The following is an 18,608-nucleotide window of genomic DNA, read 5'->3' on the forward strand; positions in this document are numbered from 1 at the left end:
TTCCTGGGCTGGAGGAGTCAGAAGGAATAATGGGTTCATAAAAGCAGAAAAATCTAAATCTTTCTAAACCTCATCCCTCCAGCCAGGTGCAGAGAAGGCTTCCTGTTCTCGGCCCTTCCCAATTACAGAGGAACTCTCCCTGGCCAACTCACAAATACACACAGACCGAATCTCTGTCAGCAGGAGTCACAAGACTACGGGCTGCTGGGCACTGAGCCATGCTCCCTGCGCAGGGTACCTCCCTGGTGCAGCTGGGTGGCCACCACCCTTGCTAGCAGGAAGGGATACTGGATTTTATGCTTTGTCGTAAAGGCTTCAGGATTGTTTCTGATAATGGTCTTGAAGCTGTGATGCTCTATGGTAGTGAGCAGACTCCACCAATTTGTAGGTTCTTCTGTGGGTGCTGCTTTCCTGTCCTTGATTAGGGAAAGGGAGACAAGGGCCAGAGAGCTGAAATGTCCCCTTCCAAAGATGAGGACATCAAAACACCTCCTCGCCCACTCATTAGCCTCTCCCTTCCTCCCCCATCTTCACACCACCACCAGATCTCGGGTACCATACGGGATCTGTGAGAGATAGGCTCTCCTTTCCCCCCACCCCTGCATGTGTTCAGTGAACACACTCTGTGTGCCTGGCATTGTTCTATTGTTCTCCTTGTTCTAGGAACAAGGTCCCTATTCTCCATGAGCTTATATTGTAATGCAGAAGATGAGCAAGGGGAAAGGCATCAGAAGGGAGAGAGAGACCCAAACTCAGCTTTGCTCTGACTTCTAGAGTTCACAACATACAAAGGCCCCTTCCTGCCTTTTGTTTTTGAATTTGGATCTTTAATGAAAACTGGTACGTCAAGCTAAATTACAACGACTAGAAGATGTCCAGATCTCGCAAGGCCAAGGATCATTTATTTTCTCTACATCTAGTGATTTTAATCATCACCTTAACAATGGTTTTGAGACATAAATTTTTGCATTTCACTTACGTTTTTTCAAGATAATGCAACAAAGCAAATAAATTATCCCGATAATTGCACAGACCTTACTGTCCAAGAGGCTAATACCGGTCGAGATCATAAAAGGGGTACCTCTGCATAATGGACCATGGCTTTAGTTAGACCCCTGGTATAGGAAAGTGTGAATCTGGCCCTTGAAGTGCAGTTTAATGGTGATAGTGTGTGTAGAATCAACATGGTGAAAATACACAAGATCCGAAATCCCAAATGGGGCTTAGAATACATAAGAACAGCTCACTTTTTGTTATATTATTACTTTGAAATATGATTATCTTAGAGCATTTATTCTTCAAAATGAACTTTAGAACTGTTTGCTCCTAGCAAAAAATTCTGAGATAGTTTCTGTAGATATGTTTGATGAGAATTTATATCTTATGTTTCCTAAATGTACATCTTTTATGAGTCAGTAATTTGTTTGCTTTCTTCACAGAGTCACCACAATTTTTAAAGAAATTTATTATTACATATTTTTTGTCTATTATCACTGATTGCTGGTACAAAGAGAAAGTTGTTTTGTATTCTTCACTTATAAGCTGACATCTTACTGAAATTTCTTATCATGATTAATAAAGTTTGTCATTTAATGCTTTTCTATTTCCATAGTACAGTCATATAATCTGCAAATAATGATGAATTTCCCAGCCTTTTCCAATTTCCAGAAATCTCTTGAAGAGTGGTTTATATATGACATGTTATGGACCTGATTTAATGGAAATGTTTCAAGTATTAAAATGATGATTATTATATTATTTATAATTGTTATTTTTATTATTATGATGGTTTCAGGGTGACATTTATCATCTAAAAGAAGTGTCATTCTAATTTTAGTATTATCAGCAGGAATAGATATTTTGCTTTGTGCTCTGTTAAATGTCTTTTCACTATAAAACGATATAACCACATTTGTTTTCTTCTAGATCTATTAAAATATCATTAGATATTACCAGATTTCCAAGTTCAACCATCTGTGAATGTCTTATTTATTGGATAAACATTACTTGGTTATGGTGGTGTTTTTTTTTTTTTTTAGATTTTATTTATTTATTCATGAGACACAGAGAGAGAGAGAGAGAGAGAGAGAGAGAGGGAGGCAGAGACACAGGCAGAGGGAGAAGCAGGCTCCGTGCAGGGAGCCTGACATGGGACTCCACCCCCAGACTCCAGGATCGTGACCTGAGCCAAAGGTAGACGCTCAACCACTGAGCCACCCAGGCATTCCAGTTACGGTGTTTTGGTAAAAATCTTTGGCTCATTTTTATATAGAAACTTGATCTAAAAATAATGAGAAATGTTTTATACAATGTTTTATACATTACTATTTTGTGCTATCATTGACATCTTTTAAGGTGGTATGCTACCTCCCTAAAGTGAATTGAAAAGTATTCCTTTTTAAGTAGTCTATTATACCTATAAAAGCATTAAAATCTTTGTTCTTCAAAGTTATAAGCAATTTTTGTCTGAATTAATTATTTGAACTGGCCAATTTTTAAAAATGGCCATATTTTGAAAACTTTAAAAATTACTCTCATGGACTGTTGGTAAATTTGAAAAAAAAAAATCTGTTTGTTTATCCTTCTGTCTCCAAACATGTAATTACTTCTGCATAAATATAATAAATGATTTTGGTATACAAAATAGCATTAAGAATGAAAAGATGGAAATGCCCAGGTGTTACAAATAAAAAGGAATCTCAGAATTAGGGCAAAAGTTAAAAGCTGAAGCTAAAATTGCTCACAGGCTTATAAATTTTGGAGCTACAGAAACTATGGGCATAAATTTGCAAAGTAAAATTAAATAAAATTAGATGATCAGAAATATTAAAATAAAGAGTAAAGACATGTTTCAAGGACAAAATGTAACATTAAAAAAAAAATGACCACATCAGGCTACCAGCAAAATCTCATCCAATTTCAAAGAATCATTATCCTATGTTATTTTTATCATAATGAAATAAATTAGAAATCTTCAATTAAATGATAATCTAATCCCTATATAGTAGGGATCCCAAAAAAGGATACCTTAATTATTCTATGGTTTAAGAAAAAAGTATAATAGAAGTTATAAAATATCCCTTTTTAAACAGTAACAAAAGTAATATGTGCTAAAGACTTGTGACTTGCAGTTAGAGCAACACATAGAAATTTCAGCATTAAATTCAGTAATAAAAAGAAAAAAGGAAATAGGGATGCCTCGGTGGCTCAACGGTTGAGTGTCTGCCTTTGGCTCAGGTTGTGATCCCGGGATCCTGGGATTGAGTCCCATGTTGGGCTCCCGGCATGGAGCCTGCTTCTCCCTCTACCTGTGTCTCTGCCTCTCCCCCTGTGTATCTCATGAATAAATAAATAAACTCTTTAAAAAATAAAATAAAAGTAAATTCATAGTATATTAAGATAAAGTTGAATTCATAACAGAATTAGGATAGTAAAATACCAGAAAAATTCACCTTCTTAGAATTTAAGAAAAATAAATTATGATAACCACAGAAGGACAATAGGATGTTAAGATACAGGAAAAAATATTTTATAGGATAAATGCATGTTCACATAAAAAGCATTAGTTTGGTTCCTTATCTCACACCATACACAAAAATTAACTCAAACTTTATCATAAACTTAGGTGTAACAGAAAAGCTATAACGCTTTTAGAAGAAAATATAGGAGTAAATCATGATTTTTCTTAGATAAGAATATCTTCATTATAGCACCAATAGAAAACGTTGTAAGATTGGTAGGTTGCACTTAATCAAAACTAAAAATGTTTGTGCTTTAGAGAATCCCATCAAGAAAGTGAAACGACAACTCACAGAATGGGAAAATTATTTGCAAATCATATATCTAATAAGAGAATTATATCAGATTATATTTATTTTTTAAAAATCAATTACTAAGAAGATAAATCATCCAAGTATAAATAGTCAAAGGATTTGAATAGACATTTTTCCAAAGAAGATTTTAAAAGTGACAAAGAGGGAGACCTGGATGGCTCAGTCAGTTAAGTGTCTGCCTTACGCTTGGGTAATGATCCTGGGGTCCTGGGATTGAACCCTGCACTGAGGCATCCTGTTCAGTGGGGAGCCTGCTTCTCCTTCTCCCTCTGCCGCTCCCTCTGCATGTGCTGTCTCACTCTTTCCCCCATAAATAAACAAAATATCTTTAAAAACAAATAAAAATGACAAAGAAATTCATAAAAAGATGCTCAATCCCATCAGTTATCAGAGAAACACAAAATGAGATAGCACTTCATAAACAGTAGGATGACTATAGTTTTAAAAAAAGACAGAAAATAACAAGTTTTGATAAGGATGGGGAGAAATTGAGACCCTCATACATTGATGGTAGGAATGTAAAATGATGCAGCCCTTTGGAAAAGTTTGACTATTCCTCAAAATGTTCAACATAGAGTCCCATATGATGCCCCAAATCCACTAAGTCTCTACTCAAGAGAAATGAAGATATATGTCCACATAAAGACCTATATACACAAATGTGTGTAGCAAACTTAATCACAAGAGACTAAAGGTGGAAATAGCCACATGTCCATGAATGGATGAACACATATGCGACTTGTAGCATTTCATGTAATGGAATTTATTTGCTAATAATAGAGAATGAAGTAATGAATCTTAGAAACACAAAATATGTGAGGTGAAAGAGCCAGTACCAGTTGCATGTCATATGATGCTATTTATAAGAAATGTCCAGAATACACACACCTATAGAAACAGAAAGTATATTAGTGGTTGCTTAGGGCTGGGTGGGAATTGTGTGTATGAGAGAGGAAGAACTTATTTAATTTAAACAAATTAAAGTATTTGTTATTGAAGATTACAAGATTACTTTGGCGTGATAAAAATGATCTAAAATTATTATAGTGGTCGTTATACTCTAAACCTACTAGAAAATATTAAAAACCATTTTAAATATGTGAACTTTATGGTATGTAAATTATATCTCAATAACACTGTTTATTTTTTAATTAAGATCTACTTGGGAAAATACATTACATGAAGTTAGTACTTAATAATTTTTGCTATATGACGTTGAAAATGACCATCAGTGGTATCTGTATTTGAGCTAACTGCTAGTTTTCTTGGTTCCAATAATAAATTAACATAATTTAAAAAGCCCAAGATTGGATGTGTGTGTGTGTATGTGTGTGTGTGTATAAATTTAAGGGACACTTATGACTGAAAAGTATTCTCAGAGAAATAGGAATAGATATGTAATTTCTGGGGTGCCTGGGGGCTCAGTTGGTTAAGCATCTGCCTTCGGTTCAGGTCATGGTCTCCTGGTCCCAGGATGGGGCCCAGCATAGGGCTCCCTGCTTCGTGGGGAGTCTGCTTCTCCCTCTTCCCACCCAATCCCCCTGCTTGTGCTCTCTTTCGCTCTCTGTCTCTCAAATAAATAAACTAAAAAGTCTTAAAAAAAAAAAAGGAAGTGTAACTCCTCAAACTGATGAAGTATATCTTACAAAACATATTGCAAACCTAACCAGCAAAAAGAACATCAATGAAGGAATAGATAAAAGTGCTATATTCATAAAGTGAATAAACCCAACAATTTAAATAACTGAAATACTGTGTTGTATTAACTTAAATTCATCTCAAAAGTATAAGATTAGATGAAAAAGTGAAGTTATAAAGATTACATAAATTAAGTCACATACATAGGTATGTCTTTATGGATTAAAAATATATATACAGTAATGGCTTTAAAACACGGACCAAAATTATGCAAACAAATGCACAACAATATTTGCTTTCAAGGAAAAAAAGGAAGGGGGTGGAACTACAGAGAATAACAAAGAGGCTTTAGATTTATCAGCAATGTTCTATTTATTTAATCAAAACATTTTAAGATACAAAGATAAAAAGCCCACTATCCCATGTAGTGGATACATGGGCATATGCCATTATCTGTAATTTACTGTGGTTTAAAATGTACAAATTAATTTCTAGATGATATTTTTTATGATCAAAATGTCCTTTCCAGATTGCTAAATTATATTTTTAAAGAATAATGCTATTTAAAATTACTAAATTTCTATGTTGGGTGAAATAGGTGATGGAGATTAAAGAGTACACTTACCATGATGAGCACTTAGTGACCAGAACTGCTGAATCGCTATATTGTACACCCAGCTTTATGTTAACATCCTGGAATTAAAACACGGTAAAATTTTATTAGTACTATTAGTTTAAACGCATTATCTATTTCCTCCTATAAAATTCATGCACATGCTACTTATTAATACGGAAGTGTTTTTCCTTTTAAAAAAATACACTAAATGGACAGTCTTTTTACATAGAATCATGGTGTGCTCTTATAATGCAACACTGACTTGATTTTCAGGTTACACATTTTAAAACTGTAGCTATAGACAGTAATCTAGGAACGGTAACCCTAAGAATGCCAAAACGATTTCATTTCCCCTAAGAAGGAATCGAATACAGTATCCAGTGTAAAGAATACCTCTGTGTATAATCGTAACACTTGTTTCTGTGAAAGGTTTCCTTTCCCCTTGGTGATGCTTTGTTCAGCCTGGTTAGATCAGCTTTTGAGGTTTTAGTAATATGTCAGTACGATTTTGGAACAAAGGGAGGAACCAAAAGGAATTTAAAAAATCAATTAACATGTGCTTGAAGCAACATAACATACATTTTGGTTTTAGCTTTATCACAAGAAGTCACAAAAGTATTCAGAAACAGTAGAATATTTTATGACCAGCCACCCTAATGATGCAGCTCTGTTAAGTCATGTGAAATTAAGAACATGGTGATTACCCTGCCAAGTTTTTCATTTTTTCCTGAGAAGATTTTAGTCATATATTTCAAATTTACATAGTTCTAATAGTATTATCACTTAATTCCAATTTTGTATTAAGATATATCTCCTGTGTAAGTAAAGTTTTCTCTTTATTCATTTCTGTATCCTGAGGATACACAAGATAACCTAAAGCAGATGTAAGGTGTAAGGTGCAGAAGCCTTAATAAATATCTGCTGAATTGATGAATTAATACACTGAATTCTAGAAGCATTTTCTTTCTTGATATAAAGCATTTCTATTAGTATATAGCGGAATTAAGCTGTTCAATGAGTTCTCCCTCCCTGCTATCTTCAAGGCATGTTTGCCTTTCTGTTTTACTCTTCTAAATCGGGCATTGCTTCCTCACATTATTTGTTCAGGATGTTCTCTACCCCTCCCCCGATCTCCCTTGCCTTGCACAGAGGGAAAAATGCATATTGCCTCAATAGCACTAGTTGAGGCAAAAACATTTTGCTACTTGTGGCATATGCAGACTTTTAAAAAAATGATATAATGCATGAAAGCATTAAGCTCTAATGTTACTAGTTGGTCTAGGGGAGATCAGGGAGGAAGAAAGACATTCCACTTAGTTCAGGTTCCTTCTGGAGGGAACACAATATATATTATTTTAAGCTACATCCATAGTATGGGTTATAGGTGCTTGTTTAAGTTTTAAGTCTCTACAATTTTGTTCATTTTAAAAATGTAGAGAATGGATCCTTATTTTATACCTGATTAGAGATTAAACATAGGTGGATACATATTAAACACTGAACTTCCCACAGTATTAGGAGTAAAACCTATACTCTACTCTTACGCTTGATTATATGGAGGCTGGAAATGGTTTCTAAATATCTTAGGATTCAGGAATAATACAAGTAATTTGTATTTACACAGAAATTTAATGTTTTAAACAATGCCTACATGTATTTAATGTCGGATCAAGTACGTAAAATGTAGGTGCACACACAAACCTAGGACTCCTGGCACCTTCCATTCCACCTTGCTGGGTCCAACTACAGCTTCCCTCTTTGTTTCTCTAAAAGATTCAAAATGACCCTCTAGAAACACTAGAAAACTTAGGCTCTATTGTTTCTACCTACTGCTTTGTACTTGCCTCCAGAGGTACTGTATTGTGGATACTAAGTAAATTAATGATAAAACAGAATTTTTGCAGAGATTATTTGATAAGTTTAGGGTTTAAATACTTTTAAAATTGTAACTCTGTGTGTTGAAAAATGTTTCTGGGATGCAGCGGCTCTGTGGAAAGTTCCCAGGGAAGAGGTTTTACAAAACACACTCTGATACATGCAACCATATCCAGTTCTAGTGCTATCCAACTGCTATGTGTGGAATGTAAAATTCCAGTGTGACATTAATATAGCTTTAAAAATAAAAGATATTCTGCATATGTTGAGTATATTGTTTCTAAAGTGAAGTCATCTAAGAAAAGTCCTAGTTATTTCCAAGTCTTGTTGAAGTCTTTTCAAAATCCTTATGTAAAGTTAACTAAACAACTGAGATAAAGGTACATGCCAATGGTATTACATTATATGTCAAGAAAGGGAAGAGATTGGATTACTCATTTTTATGATTTGCCCACTCAAAATCTTACCTAGTGCTTCTTAGGGTTCTCCACATTTTTCCTTTTATCTCCAAACTCAAGATATGTTCACAACAGGCTTGTATGCAGTACAAAATAAAAGGTAATTGAAGGTAAAACCCCTTCCTGCATTTGTTCTATTAAACCTGTGTTCCAGCATGAAATTTTATAGGGCAGGGAGCTGGGAAGAGACAGCAGCATTGAGGAAAAGTCACGCTAACCTTGACCAAAAAAAGAAGACCTGGGGTCCTTGCACAGGAGGTATCTGAGATCCACAAATTGTAGGGTGGCGTTCACACTGCTACACAGGCCAAAGAGGGGTATCGCTTCATGGGCACCCAGGGAGTTAACAACTGCCAGGGCAAAACAGGAGCCACGAAGTGCTGGGCTCACAATACTTCTTATTAATTACTTTGGTACAGACTCCTTGTGTGTGTCCAAGAGGGTAAAAACATCAATCATTCATGCTAAGCTAAACCAAACAACTGTTGACAATAATGATTAAAAAGGTGAATTTAGAGTTGCTTATGCGGGGGGAGGGGAACAGAGATAGTGGAAAAGGAATAATTATACAATGCAGTCATGGAGAAGGCACAGAAAATTTTCACCAAAGCTCAGCCAAGCTCTAGAGACTTGAGCTCAGGTGTACGTGAGGACTAAGCCAGGTTGGCCTATCTTGCTGAGGTCTAATGGGCCGTGGCAGGACGTGTTCATGGCAGAAGTAAGATCCCTCTGTGCATGAAGAATCTCCAGATATAGGCTCAGAAGGTTAAATTAAGTTTTCCCAAATTTCTTTTCTCCTATCAAGTATTCAAGGTACTTTGCATTTCTTAACTAAAGAGTTAAGAAAACCTGCCTAGAAGGCAGTTCAGAGGGGAAAAAAAAAAATTAGTGCAATACTTAAAAATGTGAGGTCAAAATAACCTCTCAATAATTTTACCCATTTCCCAGTCCAAACTCCATGCCAAAGCTTATACTTTCAATTCTTTGAAAGTTTGTTCTGCATTGCTGGCTGGGCTGGTTTTTTTTGTTTTTGTTTTTTTGTTTTTTTTGTTTTTTGTTTTTTTCTTTTTGACCTCTTCTGGTCATATTTGATAAGAAGGGTGGTGATGATAGCCTGGAATCCACTTAAGTGAGGTGTCAGAGACTCTGAAGGCATTTCTCTTTCAGCTCTAAATATCCTCTCCATTAAACCTTTATACTTCCCCAAATCATATTGTCCTTCTCCCTTCTTCCCTGCCAAAGCCACCCTTTATCAGCAGCATCACTAGCTTGGGAACCTGCAGCTGAAACCAGAAATGCAGGAGACTCTCAACCCCATTAGCTAGAGCGGCCAGGCATTCAATAAATAATTGTCATTTTAACTTTGTTCTGTGGTTCTCAATGTATCAGACTTAAGAAAAAAGTGGTAAACTGGAATTATAACATAGACAAGTGTGATGTCTAGTACAGATACTGTACAAGTGCAGTACCTGGCTTAATGTCTCCTGTAAAATTTCAGTTGACTTTGTAAAGTCTGACTTAAAAAAAACCAACATTACCACCAACAGAGTGTCAAAAGTGCACAATTTCACACAGACTTGGGTCTTCAGTTTGGCTTGTAGTGTCTGATCTTGAAGAAGAAAATGATAACATTTATTAACTGACATTAAAAATGTTGAATAAGGGACACCTGGGTGGCTCAGTGGTTGAGCAACTGCCTTTGGCTCAGGTCATGATCCCTGCCTCTTTCTCTGTGTGTCTCTCATGAATAAATAAATAAAATCTTAAAAAAATATATGTTGAATAAAAACATAGACTATATAGCTAACTCAAAATAAAAGAGAGAAAAATATAGTAATTTGTATAGAGCCCAGAGAATCCGTGTAAATGTTTCAAATAATTATATTTTAAAAATCATAAACTTTAAAAAAAATCCCATTAAAAAAGTAGGATTATATTTTGTAAACACATAAACATATGTTTTGTTTATGCTAAACATTGCTAAACATTGGAAGTGCACAAAAGGTTAGGGGTGCTCATTGCTGGGCGGTAACCTGAAGGTTGTTCATTTTATTCTTTATATTTTTCGGTATTTTAAAAATTACTTTTAATGAGCATGAAAAAATCTATAATCAGAAAATAAAGCAAAACAGAAAATGCACCATATAGGTAACGAAAATGCATTTCAGTAGGTTTTAAAGACTATATTATATTTCTTAATTTGGTTGTTGGTACTTGGGTCTTTGTTTTGATGATGATGATGATGATTTTTTATGATTTACATGTATTATATAACATGCTTAAATCAATTTATAATATTTTGGGGAAGAAAGTAATTTCATGGAAGTCATTCTTTTCATATTTAAAAGTAAACTTCTAGAAAAAATGTATATGTCCTAAAAGTATTACTAAAATTAATGTATTATTATTATTTTAATATTTGATATTATTAAATCATTTAATAGCAATTATTAAATGATTAAATAATAATTGATATTATTAAAATTATAAATTATGTAGTCCTTCATTTGAAAACCAGTTAAGAACAAACAAGAATGGCTATTGTCTTCACCAATATTTCACACTTATCACCATTTCAAGCAGATAAATGTAAAAAATGAAAAATATGAATACTGGAAATGACTAGGTAAAGTTTTCATGACTACAGATGCTATTGGTATGTATCTTAAGATTTAAGAGAATCAATCAAAAACTTCTTACAAAAGAAAAACTATATGAAATTCAATAAATTGGTTTGTTAAAATTTTAATACTGTAACATTGATGGCCTTCCTGTATATCAACTCTATCCAGTTAGAAAATCTGATACAAAGCAGCAGACTTCTTGATATTTGAAATTGGTCATGACAAATACAATGATAATTTTTCTGAGTTTCTTGGTTTGCCTTGACTTCTGATAGAGAAATGGCAGGAAAGCAAATGCAACTGAAATTTGAGCTGCAAGAAATTCGTAAGTCAGGCAAAAGGAAGACATTTTTTTAAACATGTAAATAATGAAGAAATCTTTGTTCACTTTGAGAAAAATATAAGGTTGTTTTCCTTCCTCAATTGCCTTACTGAATTGGTGTTCCACATTATATTTACCTTATATATTTGTTTGCTTATTTTATATCTTATTATAGAAAATTCCAATTATATACAAAATTAGATCTTCTAGTCTAATAAGCATCCAAGTACCCATCACCCAGTTCTATAATAATTAAATCATAGCTAGTTTTGTTTCTTTTATACCCCTATTTATCTTTCTATGAAATGATTTTGAGGCAAATTCCAGATATCATATTTTAGCTGGAATTATTTCAATAAAAGGTGGAAACTCTTTAAAAAAGATTTATTTACTTAATTATTTCTTATTTATTTATTTATTAACAGATATATATAGAGAGAGTGTGTGTAAGCAGGGGGAAGGGCAGAGGGTGAGGGAGATAAGCAGACTCTCTGCTGATTAGGGTGCCCGATGTGGGGCTTGATCCCATGATCCTGAGATCATGACCTGAGCTGAAATCAAAAGTCAGATGCTGAACCAACTGAGCCACCAAAGCTCCCCAAGATAAGAATTCTTTTAACACATTCTCCAGACCACTCTTCAACTAAAAATAAAATAATCCCCTTATTTCATCAAATTTGTCCTATTGACTCATGTTCTAATTTCTGTAATAGTTTGAATCAGAATCTAATAACAAAAATAGAACTTATCCATTGTTTAATAATGTTTTCATATCTCTCTTAATCTATGAGTTCTCCTCCCCAAACTTTTCATTCTCTTCTGATCTTTTTTTTTTTAAGTTTTACTGTAGAGATTGTAAAGTGATTATATCATCAAGAAGTTACTTGTTATGTTCCTCTTCATCTATGTTTCCTCTAAATTAACAGGTTTAGAGTTTGACCTGACTCTGTTTGCAGAGGGGGAAAATATTTCATATTCATAGATAGTATTATATTCCCCCATCAAGGCATATATATAATGTCTAGTTATCTCTATTTTGGTGATGTTAGCGACTACTGAAAAATAATGCTTACATCCATTAATTCATTAAATGCAACAAAAAGAGTGATAATCTAGTTCTATTCTTCTTATATTACCTGGAATGCTTCTATAAATAAAAATTTCCCTTTAACTTCTACTTGGTTACCTACTGGCATATTTTTAATAGCAAAAAAATGTAGACAATTTTTATTTTTTCCAATTAATTACCTGTTTTTTCAAAAAAATAATTTGATTCACTAGTATCTTCCCAAACTGACCAATTTATGTTTATTTACATTTACAATATTACTTTTCAAACTCTGATGAATTGTGTCTATAATTCTTAATAATTTTAATCTGAGTTAATAGTTGAATTTCCCATTTTACATCCTTCTTTTATCTTTTAATGTGTTGTAATTGTCCACCATTATTTATTTGACCAAAGTATAACTATAAAATCTTCATCAAAGTAGATTTAGTAAATCTATCAATGTTGAACATTTTCACAAGTTTTCAAAATTTAATTTTTAAAAGTAATGGTGTAATAAAATGATTTAACATAACTCTTATTGGTCATTTCTTATCATTTTTTTAGATTTAATGAGAAGAGTTTGTTTCTGATAGTATAAGTAATTTATACAAATGCAATGTAAATCACTTCATTTCCCTTAAGAACATTTGTACTTCTTTAAATTCTTAACTGTAGTGCTCAGGAATTCCATATTTTCTAGTACCATGATTGATATACTGTTCTTATTATAAAATGTAATATAAGAAAAATCTTGTCACATAGTTAATAAAAACTTCAATTACTGAACTAGCTAATGTTTTCTCAGCCTTAGGATCTCAGCTCTGATTCTCTTCTTTCCAGAAATGTCTATAAGCACTTAAGAGAGTAAATGTACACATCTAGGTAGTTACTAGAGAATTTCAGGTTTTCCAGCCTAATCTTTTTTTAAAGATTTATTTATTTTAGAGAGTGTGCACAAAACAGTGCAGGTTAGGGGTTGGAAGTGTGGAGAGGCAGAGGGAGAGTGAGAGTCTCAAGTAGACTTCCCATTGAACCTGGAGCCCAACTTGGGGCTCCATCTCAAGACTCTGAGATCATGACTTGACCCAAAATCAAGAGTCAGACACTATATCAACTGAGCCACCCAGGTGCTCCTAGCCCAACATTTCTTTATGCCACATTATGACATGGCTTTTTGAAGAAATGTTCTATGTTCCTTCATGTGTCTTGCCAATGAAGGAGTAGCTGTAGAGGAATTGCCAGGTAGTCCCCAGATTAGATACAAGTGGAGAATGTAATTAATCAGAATGGGAATAAATAGCTGGTCTAAGACATTATATATTTATTTGATTGGAATATATGAATGGCGGATGCCTCTCCCTAGATCTCTATGTACGTTTCATGATATAATGCTCTTCTTGCCTAGCTTACTATAGTTTTGTTCTTGTATAATTCAAGAACTAGACAAATCCATTGTTGTTGACAGGAAGTTCTCATTGTCTGCAGACAGACAAAATCTAGGGCAGATTGACTCTTGCTACGTAACCTAATCCACTTGTAAGCAACCACTCTCTAGCACATTCTATCAGTTATTGCCCCAGTAGAGAGCAGATGGTAGAGTCGAATTGGATACTTAAAGAATTTCTAATAAAAGATCTGTTAGCAAAGGTGTCACAGAGTTTTAGGGAAACTGGTACAAAATCGTGCAATACCCTATGCTAGTGACAGCAGAGACCTACTATAATTTCCTGAAAAGTTTCCTTTTCTCAGTTACAGGACTTAGTAATTTTAACTCATATATTTCCATATATTCTGAGATCAGACAAATAAATAAATACATACACAGAATAATGACAACCAGTTTCCTGAATTAAACATATGGAAAGGAGAAGATTAGAATGAATCCATTAGTATTAGATTAGATATGCAGTTCCCAAGATAAACTGGTAGACCTTCCCTTGGTCTATTTTCCAAGAAGGCCCAGAAGCAGCAATGCAACCAAAAGGAGGACACCTTGAGCTCCTAAGAGGAACCAGAGCTCCAGGGAGAAATGACTGATTCTAGAGGTGGGGCACTGAAAGTACAAGAGGAGCCTAGAATGTTGTGTTGAGTCTCAAAGTAAGGAAATGCTCAAGAAATGACAGGACACATCAAGAGGACCTCCTAGAGCCAAGTCTGACAATTTTACTTGAAAACACATGATAGTAGCAGATTATATCCCCAGTGAATACAATTAAAATGCTGATGTAAATAAAGTCCATGCTGGTGTAAATAAAGAATAACTAAATTAATGGAAGAAAAGGAAACGGAAGAACTGATCACCTGAATCTAAAGAAAGCCACATAGTGGGAACTGTGTGGCCTTTGATACAGGGATGGAGCTCACCAGTGGTGACCCATAAGGGAGAAAGCTGGAGGGCAAAGAATAGCCTAACTGCCTCTCCTCTACCCCTCAGGTCTCCCACTGGTGCCTCCCATTGATGGATCCTCCATGGACTCTAGAGGTCAAGGCAGCACCTTGATGCAATCTATACAGGTCACATTCCTGGAGAATTCAGAGTTGGACGACAGAATGATTTGTGAATCTTCAGGAGTGAAAGGAGACAACCAGTGAACTCTTTTTGCCACAGAGACTTTTCCAAAATAACGAATTTGGCCTTTTTGTTTTCTTTCATGAAATATTTATTGCCAAAAGACAGGGCTTCGGGAAAGTCAAATCTCTTCACAACTTGGTCTCAGCATATCTTTTTGCTTTTCTCTACCATTGTCTTCCTCTCCCCCATACACAAAGCTCCAACCTTATCAGACTATATGCTGTTTTTGAAGCCACTCGCTCATATCACTGTGGCTTTACCTACTTGTGTTTTCCCTTGCTTGGACTGCACTCTGATCATTATATCACAGAAAATCTCCTACAAATTCTTAAAGGTCTAAGTCAGATAGAACTTCACTTCTATTCTCCTCAACCATCGTGAGGCAAATAAAGTTTCCCTTATTTTCATTAGGCAGGGATAATTGATCAGAGCTTTGTGTTCCAATGACACTTATTCAAAAATCAATTAGCAATACTATATAGTATCACATCTATTTTTTTTAAAAGACTCCCTCCCGGCTGAACTGAGATCTTCCAACATGTTCCTGATAATAGAGTTCAGGTACTCTATAAATAGCTGTGGAGATGAATATATGATGTTTCAAGTTATACAGAAATCTGATTCTCACACTCTTTTTCAGAAAACCCCACATTTAGACTCTCTTTAATTTTTAAAGAGTCAATTTCTTGGAACATTAGATACCTTCATCACCACATAGCTATTTTAACTAGACCATCAGCTCTTTTACTTATTAAATATGCAATATTTTCTTTAAACAAAAAACTCCATTTCTGGGATCCCTGGGTGGCACAGCGGTTTGGCGCCTGCCTTTGGCCCAGGGCGCGATCCTGGAGACCCGGGATCGAATCCCACGTCGGGCTCCCGGTGCATGGAGCCTGCTTCTCCTTCTGCCTATGTCTCTGCCTCTCTCTCTCTCTCTCTCTCTCTCTGTGTGACTATCATAAATAAATAAAAATTAAAAAAAAAAAACTCCATTTCTAAAAATATTGAAAAAGCTCCAAGATACTACAGAAAAGTTTATGAATATCTTGCATTTATATAACTAACATTGAAAATTGTATACATATATAGTTACTAATATAAATACATATACATCACACACATATACAGATGTGTGTGTGTGTGTTTGTGTGATTTATTGGATTTGATTATGGCATAACATTGTATAGAAGGAATAACAGGGCTTCTATGTACCCCAATCATAGATAAAGAAATGGAGAAGCAGCAAGGTTAAATAACTAGCTCAAGGTAAAATATCTTTCAATGATGGGTCAAGACAGAATATTCATGTAGATACTACTTTCTTGGAAGAAGTTTGTGAAAACAAAAAATAGAGGACTTGTTAATATAAAGGCAGACTTTCCAGGCAAGGGTCTTGGGAAAAAGCCAAACCTCCTGCTATTAAATTTGGAGTATCTGCATTAGACTCCCTCTTTTCCCTAGAAAGAATCAGCAAAGATTGAAAAGGGAGAACAATTTTCTCTTGACACAGCTTCTTGACACAGGTCATGAGTAAACGTCCCTTTTCTGTACAAGGAATACCATCCTGCTAGCCTAAGGAGATTAATGCATGTCCTAAGTGAGAGCGATCTGTTTTCTTCCTCACTGACCAGCTCAGGCTGGGGGAAATGAATTGTGGCTAATTTTATGCACAAGAGAAATTGTTGCTCTTACTAGAATTACTGGATTAAATTGGAGATTTGTTCAGGTTAACTCCTTGGTGATTACTACTGGAAGAAGTGTTTTATTTTGGCAACTTTGTCATAGGAAACAAATAATCTTAAGCCGGTTCCAAGATAAGAAAAGTTTATATGAATATCTATATGAAAAATTAGACTTTTATAAAACATTTTAAGAACAGAAACACTGGGCAGCCCTGGTGGCTTAGTGGTTTAGCGCCGCCTTCAGCCCAGGGCGTGATCCTGGAGACCCGGGATCGAGTCCCATGTCGGGCTCCCTTCATGGAGCCTGCTTCTCCGTCTGTCTGTCTCTCTCTCTGTGTCATAATTAATTAATTAATTAATTTTAAAAAAATCTTAAAAAAAAAAAAACAGAAACACTACAGAAGGAATCTAAATTCTTGGAACTAGAGGGAAAGTCTAGACATGAGGTAGCTCCAGGTACTTTTAGTAGCAGAAGTCACAAGGTCGGCTATGAACATGAACACAGTTAAATTCTATAAGTGTTTCTTTCTAGTCTGATAATAACTCTCCTATTTTCAGTGTTTCTTAACTTAAATTTTCATGAGTCAGACCTGCTGGTCTGGAGTTGTGCTTCTTAAAATGTAATATGAATATGAGTCACCTGGGAACCTTGGTAAAACGCGTATTGATTCAGGAGGTCTTGATTAGAGTTTGAGATTTTGCATTTCTAATAAGCGACCTGGTAATACCAAAGATGGTTGTTCACAGACCCTGGTCTATGTCGAAAGGGAGAGTATCTTACCGAGTTAGGCAATGGGTGTATTAGATCAGTTTAAGGGCTTGACTGTCCTTAGGTCATGTATCCATCATTGGTACAATCATCTGCAGCCAGGGCTTGGGGACAGAGTCCTTATTGAATATTTGGGGGTTATCGGAGAGAGAAAGTTCATCAAACACAGGCCTGAGATTGGACTGGCATTCTAAATTATGCCTCCCATAAGCAGTTGTTTTCACCTGAGTATGAGTTGTATTTCAGTATCTTTGTCTACTGGCAATCACTGAAGTTCAAAAGAGAGACACTCTGAGTCTCTGTACTCACCATATTACCTCCTGCTTTAATTCTCAAATATGTAGAAATAATTCCCCCCATTTTCCTAGAGTCTACTGAATAGTGGGGAGAATTGTACTTACCAGTAGTTTCACTAAAAATGTGTCACTTTTAAAAAAGCAACAACTTTGGTAATTAATATGTGTTAGCAAAGGCTGTGGTTTCAAAATTCTTTTTCTACGTATCATGTAAGAATCAGAAGCTGGAATGTTTAGTGTGTATTTTCCATCCTGAAAATGGAATGATCATCCTAAAATCTACATTTCATCTGATCACAGTCATTGATGATTCACTTCCAGGCTAAAGACCAAGCTCTTTAGGGGTCTTCAGAATCTGATCTCAGCTTATCTGATCTCAGCTATGTCATCTGCCACCATTTCTGCCACATGTCCTAACTATGTTATACCCAATTATATGCCATTACCTATCTCAGAGAACCTTCCAGGCTCTGTGAATTTGTGCCAGCTCTTTCTTCCTAAAATGTGGTTCCATATATATTTATAGCTCATATTTCTGGTTATCTGCTGGTTATTCTACCCATAAATAATGATATAATTCTCTGTTTCAAGTGCTGTCAGTAGCTACCCTAAAATAGTTCTTAGCACAGTATATTTTGCTTATGCATTTGTCTGGTATAAATTATTTTAAATATTGTATGCTCGCAGATGAGCACCATACTTGGTGGCCACTAAGTTAATATTTATTAGATGAATGAAGCAAATGAAGGAATCACTTGGTCTATAGAGGCAAGATTGGAAAGGCAGTGGTTTAAGAAGTCCTGGGGAAAATGGGGGAAGAATGAGGCAGATAATAACAGGCAAGCCACAGATTAGCCACACACTTTATA

This window comes from Canis lupus, chromosome 4 (assembly GCF_011100685.1).
Source record: "Canis lupus familiaris isolate Mischka breed German Shepherd chromosome 4, alternate assembly UU_Cfam_GSD_1.0, whole genome shotgun sequence".
NCBI lineage: Eukaryota > Metazoa > Chordata > Mammalia > Carnivora > Canidae > Canis > Canis lupus.